The 18831-nt window shown below is 44.4% G+C and overlaps 1 protein-coding gene across 3 annotated transcripts in view; it reads left to right on the top strand.

The window, feature by feature from the left end:
• The first annotated feature begins 2607 nt into the window (after positions 1-2607).
• The window catches only part of Hs3st1 (heparan sulfate (glucosamine) 3-O-sulfotransferase 1), a 31658-nt gene continuing 15434 nt past the window's right edge, over positions 2608-18831 (top strand). The window contains exon 1 of one of the 3 annotated variants that reach the window (XM_017320686.2): positions 2608-3080. The gene's annotated coding sequence lies outside the window, so the exon portion shown is untranslated. Of the gene's footprint in view, positions 3081-3536; positions 3983-18831 lie in introns of those variants that run through there. The other 2 variants (XM_030254167.1, NM_010474.2) reach the window with 2 other exon arrangements.

Raw genomic sequence — 18831 nt, 5'->3', positions numbered from 1 at the left:
TGTGCGTGTGTGTGTGTGTGTGTGTGTGTGTGTGTGTGTGTGTGTGTGCGTGTGTTTCTAATAATGTTAGTGTGAAAGCAGAAGATGTTTTCTGAGAAGATGACTTGAGAAGTAAAGTGCCTGCTTCCTAAGCTTGGATCCCCAGTGCATCTGTGACTCCAATCTGGAATAGGTAAAGAAAGGCAGATATTTTGTGTATTGTAGGAGGGTAGACTCTGGTCAGTCTAGGAAAACAATAATTTCCAGCTTTAGTGAGAGATCTTGTCTCAAAAAATAAGGTGGCAAGACATAGAAGACATCCACTCCAATCAACCTTTGACTTCCACATATACTATAGTTCATATTTATAATACAACACACACACACACACACACACACACACACACACACACACACACACACACACACACACTGAGCAGATACAGGGCAGAAACAGGGTATATAATTGATTTTACCCAACTCCTGACTCATGTCTTGGCTCTACCTTACATGTTGTTGTTGCAGGTTATTGACCAAAGCCATAGGTCACCCAGCTTTTGTTGCACGCCTTCAGCTTTGATCTTCTGTGAACAGAGTCTACAGTCTAGCCGGAATGAATGAATCCGTAAAGGTGGCTTGTGCATATAAGGCTTACTGCTCCGTGATGCAAGAGTTTCTGCTGGCAGCAGTGATATCTTAATGTTTCATTTATCTCTCATATCAAGTATCCAGCAATGGCTCTAATAGCTTACATACTAGTGATGCAGAAGACAGCTGTAATGCACTCATTTTCGAGTTGATGACACTGGCTTGGGTCATAGAACTGAGTGACAGTTGTTTTCTGGTTGGTTGCTAGCATGTCTCTTATGAGCCTCAATTCTCACCCTGAACCAAATCAAACCACCCTTAAAATATCAAATGTGTAAACTTATTAAAACTATTTTATTTTAGGTGTAGGTGTGTGAACTCTCTCTCTCTCTCTCTCTCTCTCTCTCTCTCTCTCTCTCTCTCACACACACACACACACACACACACACACACACACACAAAATCACATCTACCCATATATGTGAGACAAGTACCTGCCAGTATAGAAGAGGGTATTAGATGCACCAGAGCTGAACTGACAGGCAATGTGAGCCTTCTCTTCTAGGAAAACTTTGGTCCTCTGTTGGAGCAATGCTGGCACTTCACTGACAAACCTTCTCAATAGCCCCTACAGATTTTGTTTTTGTTTTTGTTTGTTTGTTTGTTTGTTTGTTTGTTGTGAGTTTTGTTGATGTTATTTGGGTTTTATGTTTGTTAGTTTTCAGGGGGGGTGGGTCCTTAAGTTATACTGTCAGAGAACCTACAAAAGGACAATTGTATGGTTACTCAAACCCAAGGCTCTTCCAATGTACTGGCGAAGACAGATGCAAAAACAGCTCTGTTTAATACAGTATTAGGGCCAATACAGCAGACCAGGTATCTAGGAGTGAGCAGAAGGGAGTCCCAGAAGACATCTAGGAGAGAGATCAATGTCTAAGCAGACATATACATCCAAACCAAAACAAAAACAAACAAACAAACAAAAAGACAGCCAGAAAGCTCATTGGTATTTTTATTTACCTAAATCTAAGAACATTGACTATTGATCAATAAATATTTGATAATATTGGTGTGGATGCGCAACTGTAAGGTCAGTGCTCCAATTCCTATCACTTGCTGAATGTGCATGGAGTAGGTTCTGCCAAAGGTGAGTAACAGAGACTCTGAACTGGGGCTGGGGTTTTCATTTCTTTTGAGTTTTTTGTGGCAGGAAATAAAGAAAGTTGGTTAACTGGCCTCTGACTTCCAAGGTATGAATAGAAGAATTCTTGCAAATCTCCTTTTGTGTCTCAGGGATGGCTTGTGTACTTCATACCATGTATTGGGCATTGAAACACATTTGACCCTTCATGAAGGAAAAATAACCTCAACCAACTTAGGACACCAACACCCCTCCCACCCTGTGTTGAAGGATTCCTCATCTCCACTGTGCTTGGCATCTGGAAGAAGCTTAAAGTGACCATAACTGAGAGTTGGCAGCCCTTTTAATCTGAACTCTCCATTTAATCACAATAGATATTTGTGGGATTTTACCCAACTTCATAGAATGAGAGAAAAAGTATGTATCTAAATCTAAAGTAAACTTTAAATTGACTTTTCCAAATGCAGATTTAAAGTGGCTTTTGTGAATGCACTTTTTTTTTTCCTTTTTAACCTGAAATGGGCATATCAACTTTACATTTATTCAAAGAATAAGTAGCCAGAATCATTAAATTTTCTAATAAGTTATCATTGAAAAGGAAAACTTGGCTAAGCTCTCCAAGATGTTGCCTGCTTTATAAGCCACAATAAACTGGGCATCCGTTTGCCTTCTAAGAGGACTGACGCTAATCTTTGCACCAGCTACGAGGTCAATTTCCCAAAGGAATTTTCCCCCTTAGATAGGAAAATGTTGATTCTAGAAATATAGATGGTAAATATTTATATTCTGAGTTTTAAGATATGGAAGATATTAAAGTAGCTAAAAGAAGTTCTTTTGATTTGAATTTGGTTACTTCTTTCTTATTCCTTTCACACACACACACACACACACACACACACACACACACACACACTCTCTCTCTCTTGCCTGCTCCTCTTTTCTTCTGGTAACCTGCTTTGGAAGGCGACTTGCTCTGGGCTGAAGCAATCCAGTGTCTCCAAGGAGATTCCAGCTCCTTCGCCCTCCAAATCTTAAACTGAGTCACACTATGCAGGTTGGCTCTCTCACAAAACCTCTCAGCTTTGGAACGCAGGAAAAACTTGATTAGTTTCAGAGGTGAAATTTGCCAACCTAGTTACTTTTGCTAAAGGAAAGCTGAATTCTTCGGGCTCGCCTTAAGTCGGTCCTTTTGAGGTGAAACCGAAGGAGAGAGGGTTTTGGAGAGAGGGTTTTTCCGTGGCGACAAAGCACACTCTGAAGCCACCTCTTCAAGTGGCTCCTGTCCCTGCTGCAGCGCAAGATGGAGCTACCGGCTCCAGAGACCTCCCGGTCTGTGCACCGAGCACAGGCGCCTAAAGCGAGTCACCTGCTGGTAAGGAACGCTGGGTGGGAACACACGTGGGTACTGCGAAGGTCTTGGGGACCACGCAGAATTTATGAAAAGGATAACGGTCATATGGGCCCAAGGTTCGGACCCAGAGGGGTCAGGGAGCCGACCAGGAGTCCAGGGTTTGCAAGGTGGATAAAGTCACCCAAGCCACACGCCCCACCCTCTAGACTGCGCTGGTCTCTCCCTTTAGACTAAAATCCGAGGAGCCGAGGTACTGGGTGAGCGGAGCCGGCTCCTTCGGGACCCAAAAGCGCAGAAATCGGGTGCTTAACTGGCTTGCTGGAAGTCGGCGCTCAGGGACTCGCTGGGAGGCGGGACTCGGGGCAGTACCAGAGCCAACAAGGCAGCAGTGGGCGCTCGAGATCCTCTTCTGCCCTCCGCGCTCTCCCCGAGCTCCGGCCTCCACTGTCCCCTCCTCCGGCTCCTGCTCCTCCTCCTGCTCCTCCCATCCGTAGAACCGGCACCAAAACGCCTGCCTGCAAGGTCCTCAGTGCGCTGCAGCCCGGAGCTGCGGTCACCGCCGGGTCTCTCTCGGTGAGTGCCTGTGTCCCTTCACCGCTCGCCCGTCCCGGGGTGAGTGTGAATTTGCTCCAAAGGGCGCAGGTACTTGGCGGCGGTGCTGCCCATGGCCCGGCCGGAGAGAGGATTGAGGGCGCCGGACCGGCTGGACGGGTACGCGACTCAGGTGAGCGCGGAGCGTGAGGGGTGAGGGCTGCCTAGGCACCTTCTTCTGGTATTCCGACTAACTCAAGTGCAAAGCCCAAGGTGAGATAAGGCTAAAGCAGGTAGAACACACTCCACTGGAGGCAAGACTCGGGGTTATCTGATTCTCCTGTCTCCTGCTCCGAAACCTCACCTCTAGAATTCGCGAGATGGACTATAAGGTACCAGACTTTCTGACTCTTAAAAGACTGGATTTATGTCCCTAGATGACTCGAGAGGGTCGTCGCTGCCCGTTGCTCGGCGCCACAGCTTCTCTCTAGGACCTTGGGCAACTGCAGCTAGAGTGGAGCGCTGGCTGAGCCCGGGTACCACCTAGGGCGGAGAATTGGGCCAGGGGACAGCTAACAGGAGTCCCTCTGGAATGGGGCATCTCGGGTGTGGAAGCCTTGGTCTAGTTTGCCTTTGCATTTGGTAGCAATAATGGGGAGACTGAGCATCTCCCGGGGTACTCGAAGAAGAAGGTGACAGGCAGGACCTTAGGTATTAAGACAGCCAGTTACATACGGCTGTTATTTTTTTTTTTTTTTTTCGTGTTACTTTTTTACTTTTTTCCCACCTCGGCTTCTATTTCGAGTACCACCGATAGAGGAGGCGGATGGGGGAGGGTAGTGGATAATGGATGTCCGTACACGAACCTGGGAAGCTTGTATTTAGAAAGTGCACAGCTCGCTCGGAGCCTGACCTCTTCAGGTGTGCCATACACACCCGCTTTTTTAGAGCAGTGGACTCCGCTGCTTTCCTCTGGACCCTGCCATTCCTGGAACTGGAAAGCCAGCTCTCCGAACCTGGGGCTCAAACCAGTAGTAGGATGGAGAAGCCAGTGCTGGAGCCAGATGCCTACCAGGGATTGGTGGGCTGTGCCAGACTTAGCAATTATTTGTGGGTGCCTCCGACTCTTTATGGCACAATCTAAGCTAAAGGAGGCACTTTATTTTCCTTGCACACACGGGGTTCTCCTCTGGATCAGGAGTAGCACCCTTCCTCGCCAACCCCCACAACACAACGCAGAAGCTGTGGTATTCTTGCTTTGCCTTGCGCGAGAGACTTACTCCTCCTCTTCCCTCCGCGTTATCCCGGGGCTATTTTTATACTTAACTATGCTAAGATGCTTTTGGGGGGATCCCAAGGAGCCAACTCTGCATCCACAGTCTTGAAGCTGCTTTCCCAGAGGAGGTCTCTTGTTAGCCAGGAGCTGGGGTGAGTAGAGGAGACCGTGAATAAGGGAGAGGAGAGAGTTCGCCCTTGCTTCAGTCTGAGCTCAGCATTCTCAGGAAAGTACCACCAGCACCCAGGCTGCCCCACCTCCCAGCCATTTCCCCAATCCGGGTGGGAGCAGATCTCCAGCGCAGTCCCCAGGTGCCCCAGCCCTGGGTATTTGACCAGCTGCTTTGGGGGTGGGGGTGGGGGACACAAGGTACTGTGGTCTCAGCTTTGCTCCCAAAGCTCACTGTATTTGTTGAAATTCAATTACCAGCTTCCACCCAGGAGTTTATTCCAGGAATTCTATATTTAACTTTATTTTTTTTCACAAAAGGAGATTGAGATAGCTCAACTCTGCACCCCCAACCCCCACATTTCTGAAGTACTAATTCCTTTTGACACCAGGAATTAGTCTTGCTTTCTACTTTCCCAGCAAAAGTGAGTACAGTTAGAATTATTCCGACCTTCTAAAGTTCCAAATGAATGCTTAAGGTACAATGCATTGGACTGCCCTTCCTTATTTTCAACATGGTTAGATTTTTACATTCACTGAATTGGGAAAATAACATTGATATGGACTGTTGTATTACGTAAGGTTACACACACACACACACACACACACACACACACACACACACACCTCCACGGCCATGTATGAGAAGGTGAACTTTTAAAAGAGCCCCTTTGGCATCAGTTACCCATCTAAGTCTTGTTCGACAGGGATGGACAACTTCCTGACTAAGCACTCTTAAGTCTCTGCAGTTAATTAGCCAGCAGCCAGAGATGTCTTAGTGAGCAGGACTGAGCTATGATTCTGGGCTTCACATCCTCTCCTAAGCTGCTGTGCACGCAATATACCATGTCTTAAGACGGAAAGTTTTGGACAGGTGATCTGGTGAGAAAGTGGTGCCTTGATCTTACAAAGGGGATTTTGGACATGTGGAGGGCCCTTGCTGCTAGTGTGGGGTGGGGGTGGTGGGGTGGTGGTGGGGCATAACCTTTATCTCTCCAGCAGATTATAGCCTTCCTACACCTTGATAAGCAGAGTGAGCTTTGCCTTACACAAACTCGTCTATATAGCTGGGACTTGTGTTTTCATCCTCAAAAGAAGAAATTCTCAGCCTTGAAAAATCCCAGGGATTCTCGGAAGGGGGAAGATTCACAGGAGCTTTTCCTGTCTTAAGTTAAAATTCAGTGGTGATTCCAAAGCAGGTGGGAGAAGGGGAGTGGCTGGGGGAGGAGGGGGAGGGATGAGCTGGTTGGTATGTGCTGCTCAGCCTCTTTGAGACCCAACCTGCACTCTGGGTGTCACACAGCCACTGACAGGACTGAGTCCCGTTCTCTCCTGGGTAAGGAGGCAAAGATAGTCAAGCATGGGATGCCTGAATGGGTTATAACCTATGTCTGCCATGAGTATCTAGACACCAGTTCCAGAGCCTGAGCTGAGGAGTGTAGCACTTTTTTGGCTGCTCTGTGACAAGTGAACTGTCTTCCAAGGTGTTACAGAAGGACAGACAGCACTTTTCATCTGAGGTTAGAAAATATGAACACTGCAGTTCTCCAGTCCCCAACTTAGCCATGGAACCATCTGCTTTCTATCTAGACTCCCTTTCTTAAACAAGAAAGCAAGAGACTGAAGGCTGTGATGAGGCCAGCCTCTGTCCCCATGACCTTAGGCCCACTGTTTCCTCTCTCTTCGTCTCCTAGTCTTTCCTGTAGATTAGTGACTGGAGAATGATTAAGAGGAAATGATAAAATACACCTAAAAGACATTTTGCTGACTACAAAACACTTGTGAAATTTTGATTATTTAATTTGCCTTTCTGGCTTTTATATTTTATATCTACTTAATGTTCATGTTAATTGTAATTGGGGTGTGCCTGCATCGGAGTTCATCACAGCCACTAAACCTAAAATGAGGGCAGATTTAAATAAGTTTCATCTTATGTGCACTCTCCATGAGTTACGTCATCTCTGAGCCTCACTGTTTCTAAGAATTACAATTTCCAGGATCAGCGTTAACTTTTAGAGTTGTTTTTTCATCTTTGTCTGTTTTCAGACAGGGTCATATATCCTGGGCTGACCTCCAAGTTGCTCTGTAGCTAAAGATGACCTTGGACATCATCTGGCTCTCCCGCTCCTAATTTCAAGTGCTGGGATTATAGACATAAACTATAGCATCCAGTTATTTTAGTGCTGTGGTTCAAACCAGTGTGCTAGGCAAGTACTCTACTAATGGACCTACATCCCTTGTCTTTTAAAGTGTTTTGCTGTAGTTTTACTTTTAAGTTTAGTGTGTACATATGTCTTAAGTAGATATATTTGTAGGGAAGGACAATATTGCTTAATCAAAAACAGAGAAAAGTTAGAAGACAGTGACTCAGCTGGGGGAGAGTGAAGCATAACCAGTTTTGTGGTCTCTCTTGTCTAAGTTGGTCATCTGCACAAAGTGTTTGCCTTTCTATCTTTCATTTTTCTCTTTTTTCAGAATTTGTCCCTAGAGCCTAGTTCAGTATCAAACACTTAATGCATTTTCCAAGATGGGTTTGGAAAAGTGAATGAATGATTGAACGGAATCTTCACAGCTATTCAAAAGAGCAGATGGTATAATTTCTATTTTAACAATTGCGAATCTGCAGATTAGGAAACGTTGTCAGTTTTCTGAAGGTACAGAGGATTCCAGATTGAAATTCAGATCTATGTGTTCTCATTACAGACTTCAGTACTGTTTTGGGGGGGGGGGGGCTCTCCCTCCATCACCACTCAAAGTCCCACTAAGTGTCTGGAAGGTACCCAGCAACCAAATATCATTTTTTTCTATATAGAATCTCCACTGTCTTGGTCAGAGAGATGCTCCTAGTTGGAGGTAGAGTTTCTTTTCCTAGTTTGTATCTTGTAGCCCTGAACTCAGTTAAATGATCCCACCAGGGAATTGGAATCTGGAGGGAGAAGTGTAAGGACACAGAAACTGTAGAGTGTTTATCATCAACTTGGGTCATGGATCAAGTGGCTGGCGTCAGCAGCAGCATCCAAGTCTCAGGATGTGCTCCCAGCGGAGCTATTCCTTGGGTACCATCTTGACATGATCCCTGGAGTCTGGTCCCCTTCATTCCTTCTCATTTTCCAAGCCTGGATTTTCGGCATCTCCCTAGATCCTAGAGGCATCACCGAGTCTTCAGACAGCTTACTTTTTGTGTCTGCGTTAAGCAGCATCTTAAGCAGCTGATGCAAACAGCCTCCACAATCCATCTTCAGGACTGCCTCTGGCATGAAGCCTTCTCAGCTCCCTCCACCCACAGGGAATTAAGTCCATAGCTTTTGCAGGCCGTTAGAATAATATTTACTGGGCCATAGTTTGTCAATAGTTATGTGCTACCGGGAGAGGACTAGAAAAATGAATACATTATTCTTTGAAGGAAAGGCTTAAACATAACAGAAATAGATCCCAAAGGACATCTTTCCTAATTTTTTTTTTCTTTCCTTCCGCATACTGCCTGCTTTTTGGTAACATTCCAGCAGGGGGCGCAAATGACAGTACCTTCAGCTGCCAGACAAGAAGCAGCCTGCATAGGACTGAAACATGGGTCTACAGCTCAGATCCAACACTCTGTTGCTAGTGAAACCTATGACCTAACCTTGCCAGGGTTTGTTTAATGTTTAATATAAATGACAGGTTAACAGTTTTATGTAAAATTTACAGACATCGGTTTCTAGCAGCCTATTCAACATGTCTAAATAACACACGTGAGTGTGCAGAGCGTTTTCCTATAAAGGGACCTCGGAGCTCTCCCACAGACCTGCAGACTATTGGCTTCTGAGTGCTTGGGATAGACGGAAGCTTTGCTTGGAATGTGACTCTCACGAAAGATCTTACCTGTAAGGCCACAACAGGAATGTGGGGAAAGGGGTATGGATGCTATAGTCACTTCCTTCCTCGTGATCTGCTTCAGCCAGTTCGGGATGTCACTGGTCTTTATCTCTGCAAGCAGTTTTAGAATCCCATTTACACCTTTAACTCATTTGCTGAGTTCCAACCCCGCTCTACTGACTGTTCTTCCTGCCAGTGACACAGTGGGGAATAAAACAGATGGAAGCCCTCACCACTGTGCACATCTAGTAGAAGACAAAGCGGGAGAACTAATGAAAATCCCTCCTGCTTAGACTGGTATATGCTAAGGATGGAAACAAAAATCAGGGAAGTGTGAGATGAAAAGTCAGGGTTGCTGGTAAGTTGAGGGGCCTAAGGCAGTTAGCCTGGGCTCTAGTTCAGTGTGACCATGTCAAGTTTCATGATCTGACACAAAATGGTTTTCAGTGTGGGAATATGGAGTTTTGATTGGACTCCGAAATTTCAAATTAATCTCTGATATTTCTCTGTAGGCCTAACTTGTTTTAATTGATGGGTAGGCATGCTGAACACAAGCCTTGCACCAGACCTTGTATTAGGTATAGTGATGGACCACCAAACCAATCAATGATATTACAGACCAAGGTGGAAGGCATCAGTGTCACAAGGGATTGGATCACCAGATCTCTGGAGGGGCTTAGGGAAGATGTCCTTGTGGAGAATTCCTGCTCAGAACACTGGTACCCAGTGCCTTTTTAATTGAACAGTGAATGTGCATACATTTGTGCCAGAAATAACTTGCCTGTGTACCTTCCCACTTCTTTTCCTTGCCTGGATTCCCTCCTTATTGACAATTTCTTTGACTGACACTAACTTTTCTTAAAAAGTATTATTGCATTGACTCTTGAGAGCAAAGTTTTTAGTTTTAGTTTTGTTTTTTTTTTTCTTTCAAAGTATGAAGGATGATTGTACCCTTAGAGGCCATCTTCCAAATCTACCCAGCTTTTCTTGATAGACAGTTGTCCAGGAGATGAGAAAATATTTTGAGTTCCCGATGAACTTCCAGGCAGTCAGATAAACTAGCAAGGTTGTGTGTCAAAGGTGGGAAGTGTTTTTAGCTGTCCTCAGTGGGCTTATCTCAGAGATAAGCCTCGTTCGTCACAGTTCCCTTTTTTCAAATCTTTTGGTCTTTCTTAAGACAATTGTGTGGCCCCTGAGTGTGCTTAGCTATCGTCATCCTGCTACTTGACTGACTCACTTGCTTACTATGCTGAACTCCCCCACAAGGAGACAAGGAGATACGCTCCATGAGAGCGAAGACCTGGAGGTGTATGTTTGCTTCAGTTTCTAGAACACCGTGTCTGTTCCTAAGTACTAGCTCAAAAGAGAAACCCTGAGAGTCTTCATCAGAGAAAATGGGGGGTGGGGAAGGCTCTTCATGGGGGGGAGAAATATTTAAAGAGAGAGGGAGGTATCAGAAAAAAAGGGATAAGAATAAAGCATAGTCAGAATTGGTGTGGATCCATTTATTGAGAACCCAATAAATTATTTGGGGTCTACAAAGTATAAATTCAGCTGAGTCCTTTGGCAGGAGCTCATTGTTGAGGCGATCTTAGACACACAAACCCTCTGACTCAGAAAGAATGTGGTAATGATAAGGTCTGGCTTTGGCAGCTGGCAATAATACCAGCTGTCTCCCCCCACCCCTCTCCACCCCCCTCACCCCTGCCTAACCTACCCATCCACCCTCCGTAGTCCTACAAAGGTGAGAGAGCTTGGCTTCTTGGCTTTCTGTTTAAGTAAAATGAAGCCTTGAAATAAATCACTTATTTCCATCCCCTGGGTGAAGCTGGTAGATGCTGAACCTGCAGTGAGAATCCTCTACCTGCGCTGAGCAGATAGCTTAAGATTATTCAATCCACCCAGAGGATTGAATGAGTAACCCACACTCTGTTTAAGTGTTAGACTGAAAATGGTTCACGTCTCCTTTCATCCACCCAGAACTTCCACTTCAGCATTTTACGTCTTGTCGCCTTTCCCCTAGAATTCCTGCAGATTCAGGGCTTGTAAGCCCTGCAGTAGGTTGTTTTATGTAAATGTCTTCATTCTTTCATTTAGGAGAGTCAATCAAAGTCCTATATCAGCACTTAGAATACAGTGAGAGAAAGGTGATTGCAGATGAAGCTGGAATGAAAAGGCATGCTTGCCTTGCTGTGCTCAGAAAAAATAACTGCACCAGAAACAGGGACCCGAGCAGGCTGAAAGTCTCCTAGGGAAAGCTGGTTTGCCCTTGACTCCCACCCCTTCTCCAAACAGACTCTTTCCAGCGTAGGGAGGAGAGAGGGACTCCGTGTCAGGGACAGATATCTGAGATTCTATTTTCGAATTTTTTTTTTTGTTTTTGTTTTGCTGGTATTACGCATTTGTGTTGGCTTTCAATAATGGGTGACTTTTCTGGGCCTTAATTTTTCTCAACATTATTCTGCAGCTATAAAGACATACAGGTGCCTAGTGCCATGCTCAGGAAGTTGCCTTTGGTAAAGTTGATAGGTTTCACAGATGCAAATATAAGGCTGCTAATGAAATTTCAGAAAAACAATAAGCAACAGTTTAGGTGTATCCCAGATACTTAAAAATTCATTTACTGTGGACTGAGGATATAGGTCAGTGTGTGTGTGTGGGCGGGGGCGGGGGGGGGGCTGAGAATATAGGTCAGTGGGAGAGTGTATCCTTAATATTTTTGAGTACTGGGGTCTGTCCATTTGTGGTGATGTTAGCCTGCTATCCTATACTTACAAAGTCCCACTAGTTTCCTACATCTTGTGAGAAGTTACTTTTCTGAAAACTCCAAACCATGTGAAGGTTAAGGAAAGGGTTACACTGTGATCTCAAAGGTGAAATGGTTTCGCCTATGGGAATGGTCCAAGACAAAACAGAAATGTTGTTTTCCCTAGTGAGCTAAGCAAGGAGCAGCCTAGTCTAAGAGATCTTATTTGCCTGCTAAAAAGAAGGAAGCAGAACCTGATATGTATTTAGTAACTGAAACTCACAGTATCTCTTTAAGACCATGATATCATGAGTCGAGTCAGGTCTTTCTCAGCCATCTGTGGGAAGAAGGAGTTTTTGACCTGTGAGGCTACCAGAGGAGTACTGGGACTGCTAAGGCAGGGCCTTATTAAATACTAATATCGCTCCAAGATCATCTCTGTAGACCTAGTATTAGATTCTCTAATTCTGTGTGTTTAACTTGCAGTACCTGGAGAAGCCAGAAAACTAAGAAGAGGCCATTGGGAGGATTATGGCATAAAGGAGAGAAGGGTCATAGAACATAGGCAATGAGAAATTAAAGACAGGGAAATAGGGCAGACAAGCAAAACGGGGCTGGGGGATAGGAGAGAAAAGGCAGTACGGAGGAAAGTTAACCAGATGTAGGGATATTTAAAAAAACATAATGGAAATCTATTATCTTGTAACCAAATTAAAATATATCTTTTTTTTAATAAACTGAGTGAAAGGAGATGCCCAGCATGGCTGGAGAAAGCTGCCTCTGGAGGCCACGGGTTATTAAAACAACAACCCCATGCCAAGGGCGGGATATGCCCTTATGAGTTAGCTGTTGGTACAGGTATCTCCAAAACAGCATAAGCTCTTATCATTTTCTTGGTTGCCAGTCCGATAGTAAGACAATGTCGCTAAAGACACCATACCCCATGGGTGCCTAGCGAAGAGAACTCAAGCTGGAATGGAAGAAGTGTCCCCTCTGCAGGCTAGCTTTCACACTCTGAAAAGGCACTTCTGGGGAAGCGTGAAGAGGTGTCAACCCATGCTCTTCATGCAGCCATGAGTCCTACTCTGAAACAGCCTGCTGGGCAAGACGTATCAATATCAGCTCATTTTGTCGGTGGCACTACTGTAAAGTAATAAACTGTTTTTTTTTTTGGTTGGGTTTGAGACTTGGCCCCACAGGATCCATACCTGGGACCGCAAACCTGCTCAGAAACCCATGGCACAGGAGATAATGGGCCCTGGTGGGACGTGAATATTGTTGCTTAGCTAAACTGACATTGTCAAGCTTCCTCCTAAATACTGACGTTTATAAACACAGTCGTCAACCAGCAGATCCTGTCTAGTGAACAGCAGTGACCACAGAGACCCGTGGCTGTGTCAGGTGCTGAGAATAAGTGCTAGATGACTGCTTAGCTCTCAAACAAGATTCATATCAACCCCTCAGAGGCAATGGGAACATCATGGAAGAAAGGGAGGAAAGAATCTAAAAGCCGTACCATAGGAGATGGGGCTGTGAAATGTTCTCTCCTAACAAGATACGGCCATTGCAGTGATTCCCTAAATATATAGCTGACGTCAGGAGCGCTGGGTCAGCACAAGTTAAGCATGGCTGGGGAGGGACTCAGAGGGCTCTGTCCCTCACTGCTGAGATATTTGATGCTGATGGATTTAGGGAGAGGAGAAAACCATTGTCTGTAGTTACACTCCCACTGGTGACCCCGCCAGGCTCCACTGCATGGTTCCAATCTAGTGGCCACAGAGATGGCTCTGGTTAAACCGCATAAGTTGCAACATCAACCCCATATCCATGAGCCTGGGAAAGGGGCTGATGGGAATGGTGGATGGTGTTCTATAGAGATGGAGAGGAGATAAGGGGCAGTGAGCAATTCCAGGACTTTATATACATGCATGGAATTGTCAAATAACAAAATTAGCAATGAAAAAAAAAAAAAAAAAGGTTGGCTGTTCACAGGGCTCCACTGGGACCAGAGTGGAGTAAATGATTTGCAAGCTCCCCCTGTATAACTGCTCTTCCATTAGATAACTGTCAGTCCAGTAGAGGGCCTTTCACGTGCACCTTCCCTGGTTGGCTGGACTGGGACTAGGAATGTCAGTGGAGATCTTAGTTAGAACCTGCTGTGAGGATGGATAAGAGATGTCCGATCTGGCAGCCACTAGATACGGCATCACATTAACAAGGAGTTTTGTTGAATGTTTAGTTTCCAAGGCAGTTTTTAATAGTTTCCTCAATGGTAAGATATTGCTTAAGATAAAATAATCTATTTCTGTTGCTACAGTGTTAGTTCCTTGTGCAACATGAGCAGCATGCTAGTAATGCGTTTCTATAGACTATTGTCTGGAAAAATATGAGCAGAATTACTTTCAGTTATCCAGCCAGTGGGATCTTGTTGAAGTTTACTATGTATGAACCATACCACAGAAGGTAAGTTGTTTCTCGTAGTTAAACTTCAGTCTTCCCATCTGGGAAATGGGCATGCTTAAATTTATAACATATGGTTGTTTAATGCTCCGTTAAACAAATAAACTATGCCAATAGGTAGATGGTGCCTGACAGATACTGCCACATGAAGCTGACAACAGAAAATGGCAATTGCCCTGAATAGGAAATTGAACAATAATGTATCTTGGAGGCCAAGAACTAAAGCCCCCCATATTATATTAATAGGGGAATGTGTCAGTCATTAGTATCAGCAATGTTAATTTATCTTCTCCATGAGAAACCCCAGTGAAGAAATTCTATAGGATAAAGACAGACTACCAAAAGTGCATGTTGTGGGAGACAAGAATGAAGACAAGAAGGGGCAGAGGGTGTAGGGAGAAGAGAGAGGATGACACAACAGGAAAACCAATAGGAACAGACAAATGGAAGCCAAGGACAGGGATTCCAGTAGCGTGTATCAGGACCCTCCTCAGCAAATCCCTGCTTATAGCCTCGTGCAGGCACTTAGAACAATGAACCTGCATCCTGTGTTCCACTGCTCAGCATCCCAAAGTAAGGCTCTTGATATGGAAGGAAAGCAATAAAAAAATCAATTGTCAAACTAGAGAGAAGCTGGGAGAGCCTTGCCCAGTGTAAAATTGCAGATGAAAGACAAGGACACCAAGTGCCACCTTGTGGAGGGAACAGCCACTGTGTCCTTGCTGGTCTTCTGGTGAGGTGGATCTCCTCTTTGGTTGGGCTTTGGATTTCCATTGTTTTTACACCCTCTCTTGGGGAAACCCTTTTAGAGTGGCATCCTGTATGCTCTGTCCTTCCTACTCCCTCTGCCACTCTGAGTTCCTTGTGTGGAGGATCTCTTTAAAGGGATGCTACATTCATCCTTTCTGCATCCTCCATGGGTGTAAGACCACACATAGGGCTAGAGCACTGTTCTGAGAGTAGTTTGGAGTTTACTGTGATGGCAAACACAAGAAAATATCCCCGAACAGGAAAGAGGTGTTTTTCCATCTTATTTCACATTTGGGAAGTGATTTTGATTTTTAAAACCTTCATTGCCTTATCTGTAAAATATGTTTTACTAATTGATGGGCAATCTTATTTGTAATATATAGAGAACAGTCATTAGGAAACCTGGCACATCGTTGGTATCATGGTGGCACCTGATACTCATTGTTAGTGTCTCTTGTTGGAAAAGCAGATTTTAGTTGAAAACCAAGAATACCATCTTGAGTATAGTTCACTGACCCTTTTATGTGTTGGTGCCCCACACTAGTGTAGTGAAAGCTCCCAGTGTCCCTCAAACATGTGATCTCAGTACTTTGCTCTAAAGGAGGGGGGCATTGACCTGGGGCCTCGCTGTCCTTTAAGCAGGAAGAGAATTCTCAAAACCCTTTAGATTTCCCCAATAGTTCCTAGCCATCAAAAATTAGCCCACAGGTAAATAGGTGTGTGTGTGTGTGTGTGTGTGTGTGTGTGTGAATACAAATATAATAGGAAACTGAGGCACAGAGGCATTCGAAACAATGAAAGCAGAAAATTAATTGTCAATGGAAAGCTCAAATTGATCTCTCTTTGAGCAACTATTATAGCTGTGTTTGTACAGGGCAGGCAGTGATTGATCAGGCTGAACTTCATAACTTCTTTTTTATTGCTATCTTCAGCTAAAATACAGATCTTTTATCTGTCTGCTTTCCTCTCTTCCCCTCAGCTGGCTCTATAACATTTGCAACCATTCACAGTCTTCAATATTTCCCCTTGTTAGTCTTTCCTGATGTCCTGGGCAATCTTTACAAAACTCAGAGATAAACAAACTCCCCTGTCCCCTGGTGCAATGGGAAATCTCAGAAACTGCAGTGTTATATGTTTAGACATAGTTGTGATCTCATACCAGGACATATGCAAGGTACAGATGCCACCTTGGGAACGTAAACCACTTCTCTCTTCCTTGGCTATTCACTCATAATTTCAATTTATACAATTCTCTTTGCGCATTTATTTAATATTAAATCTATTTCAGGAGATGGAGTTATAGAGTATGGGGAATTTGCCAAAAGACGCCCCTATAGCCCAGCAGACTATTGTTGGTACATAATAACTGTTGAATGAAAACACCAGAGAACCTGCTACCCGCCTTTTCAGTCTTCATGATTAAGTGCAATGATGCATTTAATGGTGATTTTAATGACAGTCCATTTAATTAGTTGGAGCATTTAATGCATATAGTAGGTGTGTAAATGTTCTCTCTTCTTGTTCTGTTTTGCCTTTAAAAAGTGAAAGTATTAATGAGCTTCCAAGTTGGGCAGCTGGTGTGTCCACTGAAATCCCTCCCCACTTCATTTTCTGTAGTCTAATAAAGGGAGCCCTGTGATTTTCGCCACATGGATCAGGGCCATGAGTATCCCCACATCTAGGGCACATTGCCTCTTGTTCCAGAGCCTCTTTGCCTTTTGTCTTCAATGTCACTCTGGGTCATCCTTACGTTCTTTCTGGGTGATTCCCTGATACATCCATATCCCATGGCAAATCATGTCCTGGGTGGAGACCAGCACAGATTTCTTTTCCAGGTACATGATGGCCCTATGCTTTGGTTCTTAGGGAGGGAGGACCTGTGAATTTAGGAGCCATCTCCTGTTTGCTACATTGGGGTGTGTTTGGTTTCCCTTCAGGCTGCGACCTGATCTGCTTAAAACAGTGGTTGCTGCTCTCTTACAGGAGCCCTGAGAGACTTGAGTGTGCAGGGCCCTGTCGTCAGCCTCCATGAAGCAAGCAACTCAAATCAGAGATCGTGAGAAGTAGGCTGTCACCTCACGCTTAAGTGACTTGAATAAGCGAGACACATCTCCTGGACTGGGAAAGCGCTAGTCTTCCAGAGGATGTGGTTATAACCACTGTTGACTTGGCTATGTCCCTGAGGACTTGGGTCCCAGACAACAGGACAACTAATTCTGCATGTTGCTTGGTGCCTTGCCCTAAGTCCTGGTGCAACAGTGCAATAGAGAATGAAATGTATGTAGATGGATTTGCTGAGCGAGGTTCAAGGGACGGATGTGGTCCTTGTAGTTGGGAAGTGAAAGTACTATTATTATGAATTCGAAGTTCACTTATTATAAATAGAAACATCAGCTTTGAGGGCAAGCTCATGTGTGAGTTCAGAAGCACAGCTGCCCCTTGTTGTCTAAGGAAGTTAACTCAGCCTGTGTAGGTAGCCCTTCCGTAGTCAAGGTCCTTGCTTCCCCTTCTCTGCCTTTGGCTGGGATCCCTCACCAGAGCCTTTCTGTGAAAGAGCTCTCCTGGGGTTCAAGTCTCTTGTTTCTAGGACACCATTATTTTTGAGTCTTGCAGTCTGAGCCCGCTCATACTGATCCCCATTCTCAGTCTCAGCTTTGTCACATACATCCCAAATGAAGCTATGGAAGAGCCTTGGGTTGACATCAGGCCACGTGGTAGGAATCTGGTCGCAGGGCTTACTAGGGTTGGGCCTAACTGGCTTAGACAGGCCAGTGCGTGAGGTTATTGTTACCTGCTCTCTTTCCTTACCTGAGTAGATTTTAAGGTCCATTATAAAGACCAGGCTAGGAAACTTTGTGTCCTGTAGTCTGCCTTTTTTTTTTTCTTTCTGTTATTGTTTTCTCTGTAAGGAAAAATATGCAACATTTTTGTATTGAGGGGGGAACCTTTTCTCTCAAGTGTAAGTGTTTGGACTGTTGCAATTTCCTATCATTCTTAGGACAGTTATTTAAGGGGACAGATATAGCTCTTTCAAAATCTAGATTATTGTTATCATTTTTGTCCAGGTTACAGCAGAGTATATGCCATCAAGTTCCTGTATATGGAAAGTCTTTGCATCAGGAAAGTCAGGGTGGATTTTATAATAGTGCACTGAATTCTCATGTTCTCTCAAGTAGAGCCGCAGAGTGGCCTTTCTCCCTCTCTAAATGGAAAACTGACACCCTGAAGGAAAAGTATGGCCTCCAAGGAGACAGACCTGAGGCAGGATTTATTTTCTTTACCTGTTTCCCTATCCCTGTGCTGTGGCATGGACCTCAGTCAAAAGTGCTGACCTCTGTTCTTGTTTTCCAAGGCCTCCAAATCATCTTCGGTGTCTTCTGCAAGAAGCACACTGCAAACTTCTTTCAGTTGCTCATGTCATATCAGTTCCAGTCGTTTACCTCTGGTTGTGGAAGTGGCTGTTTCTCTGTCCATAATATCCTTGCACAGTGGGCCCTTGGGGAAGAGACATTCAAATGCATCCTGTCCATAACAGCGTACTGCAGTCTCATCTTACTTCATTCTTGTAATGACTAAACATCCTTTAATAGGCTGTTCTTTAGCCTATTTCATCTACTCCATACCAGATCTTTAGTTCCATTAATATTCATTGAATAAGTAGTATCAACTGTGATCTGAAAACAGTAGATTTCCCTATTAATTGTGATTTCTCTATTAAAAACAGTTCCCTTCCTCCCCCACTCTTTATCAAGAATACCTTAGCAACTTGCAAATTTGAAATGTGTTGTTGCATTTAACATGTGTGTGTTAGACTGATGGTAAGTGATAAGGGTTTATGGCTAACCCCTTGTCCTGTTTGGAATCTGAGGTAACTACTATGACACAAGAAAACGTGTCTTAATTTTCTGAATGTTTCTCTTTTAAGATGTCCTAATTACTTCCCTGTTCAAGTGAGGTCTACAATATTCCCAAGTCTTGAGCAAGGT

The sequence above is a fragment of the Mus musculus genome, chromosome 5 (assembly GCF_000001635.26).
Source record: "Mus musculus strain C57BL/6J chromosome 5, GRCm38.p6 C57BL/6J".
In the NCBI taxonomy this organism is placed as follows: Eukaryota; Metazoa; Chordata; class Mammalia; order Rodentia; family Muridae; genus Mus; species Mus musculus.
The sequence above is the reverse complement of the archived record's forward strand: the minus strand, read 5'-3'. Positions and strand labels throughout refer to the sequence as shown.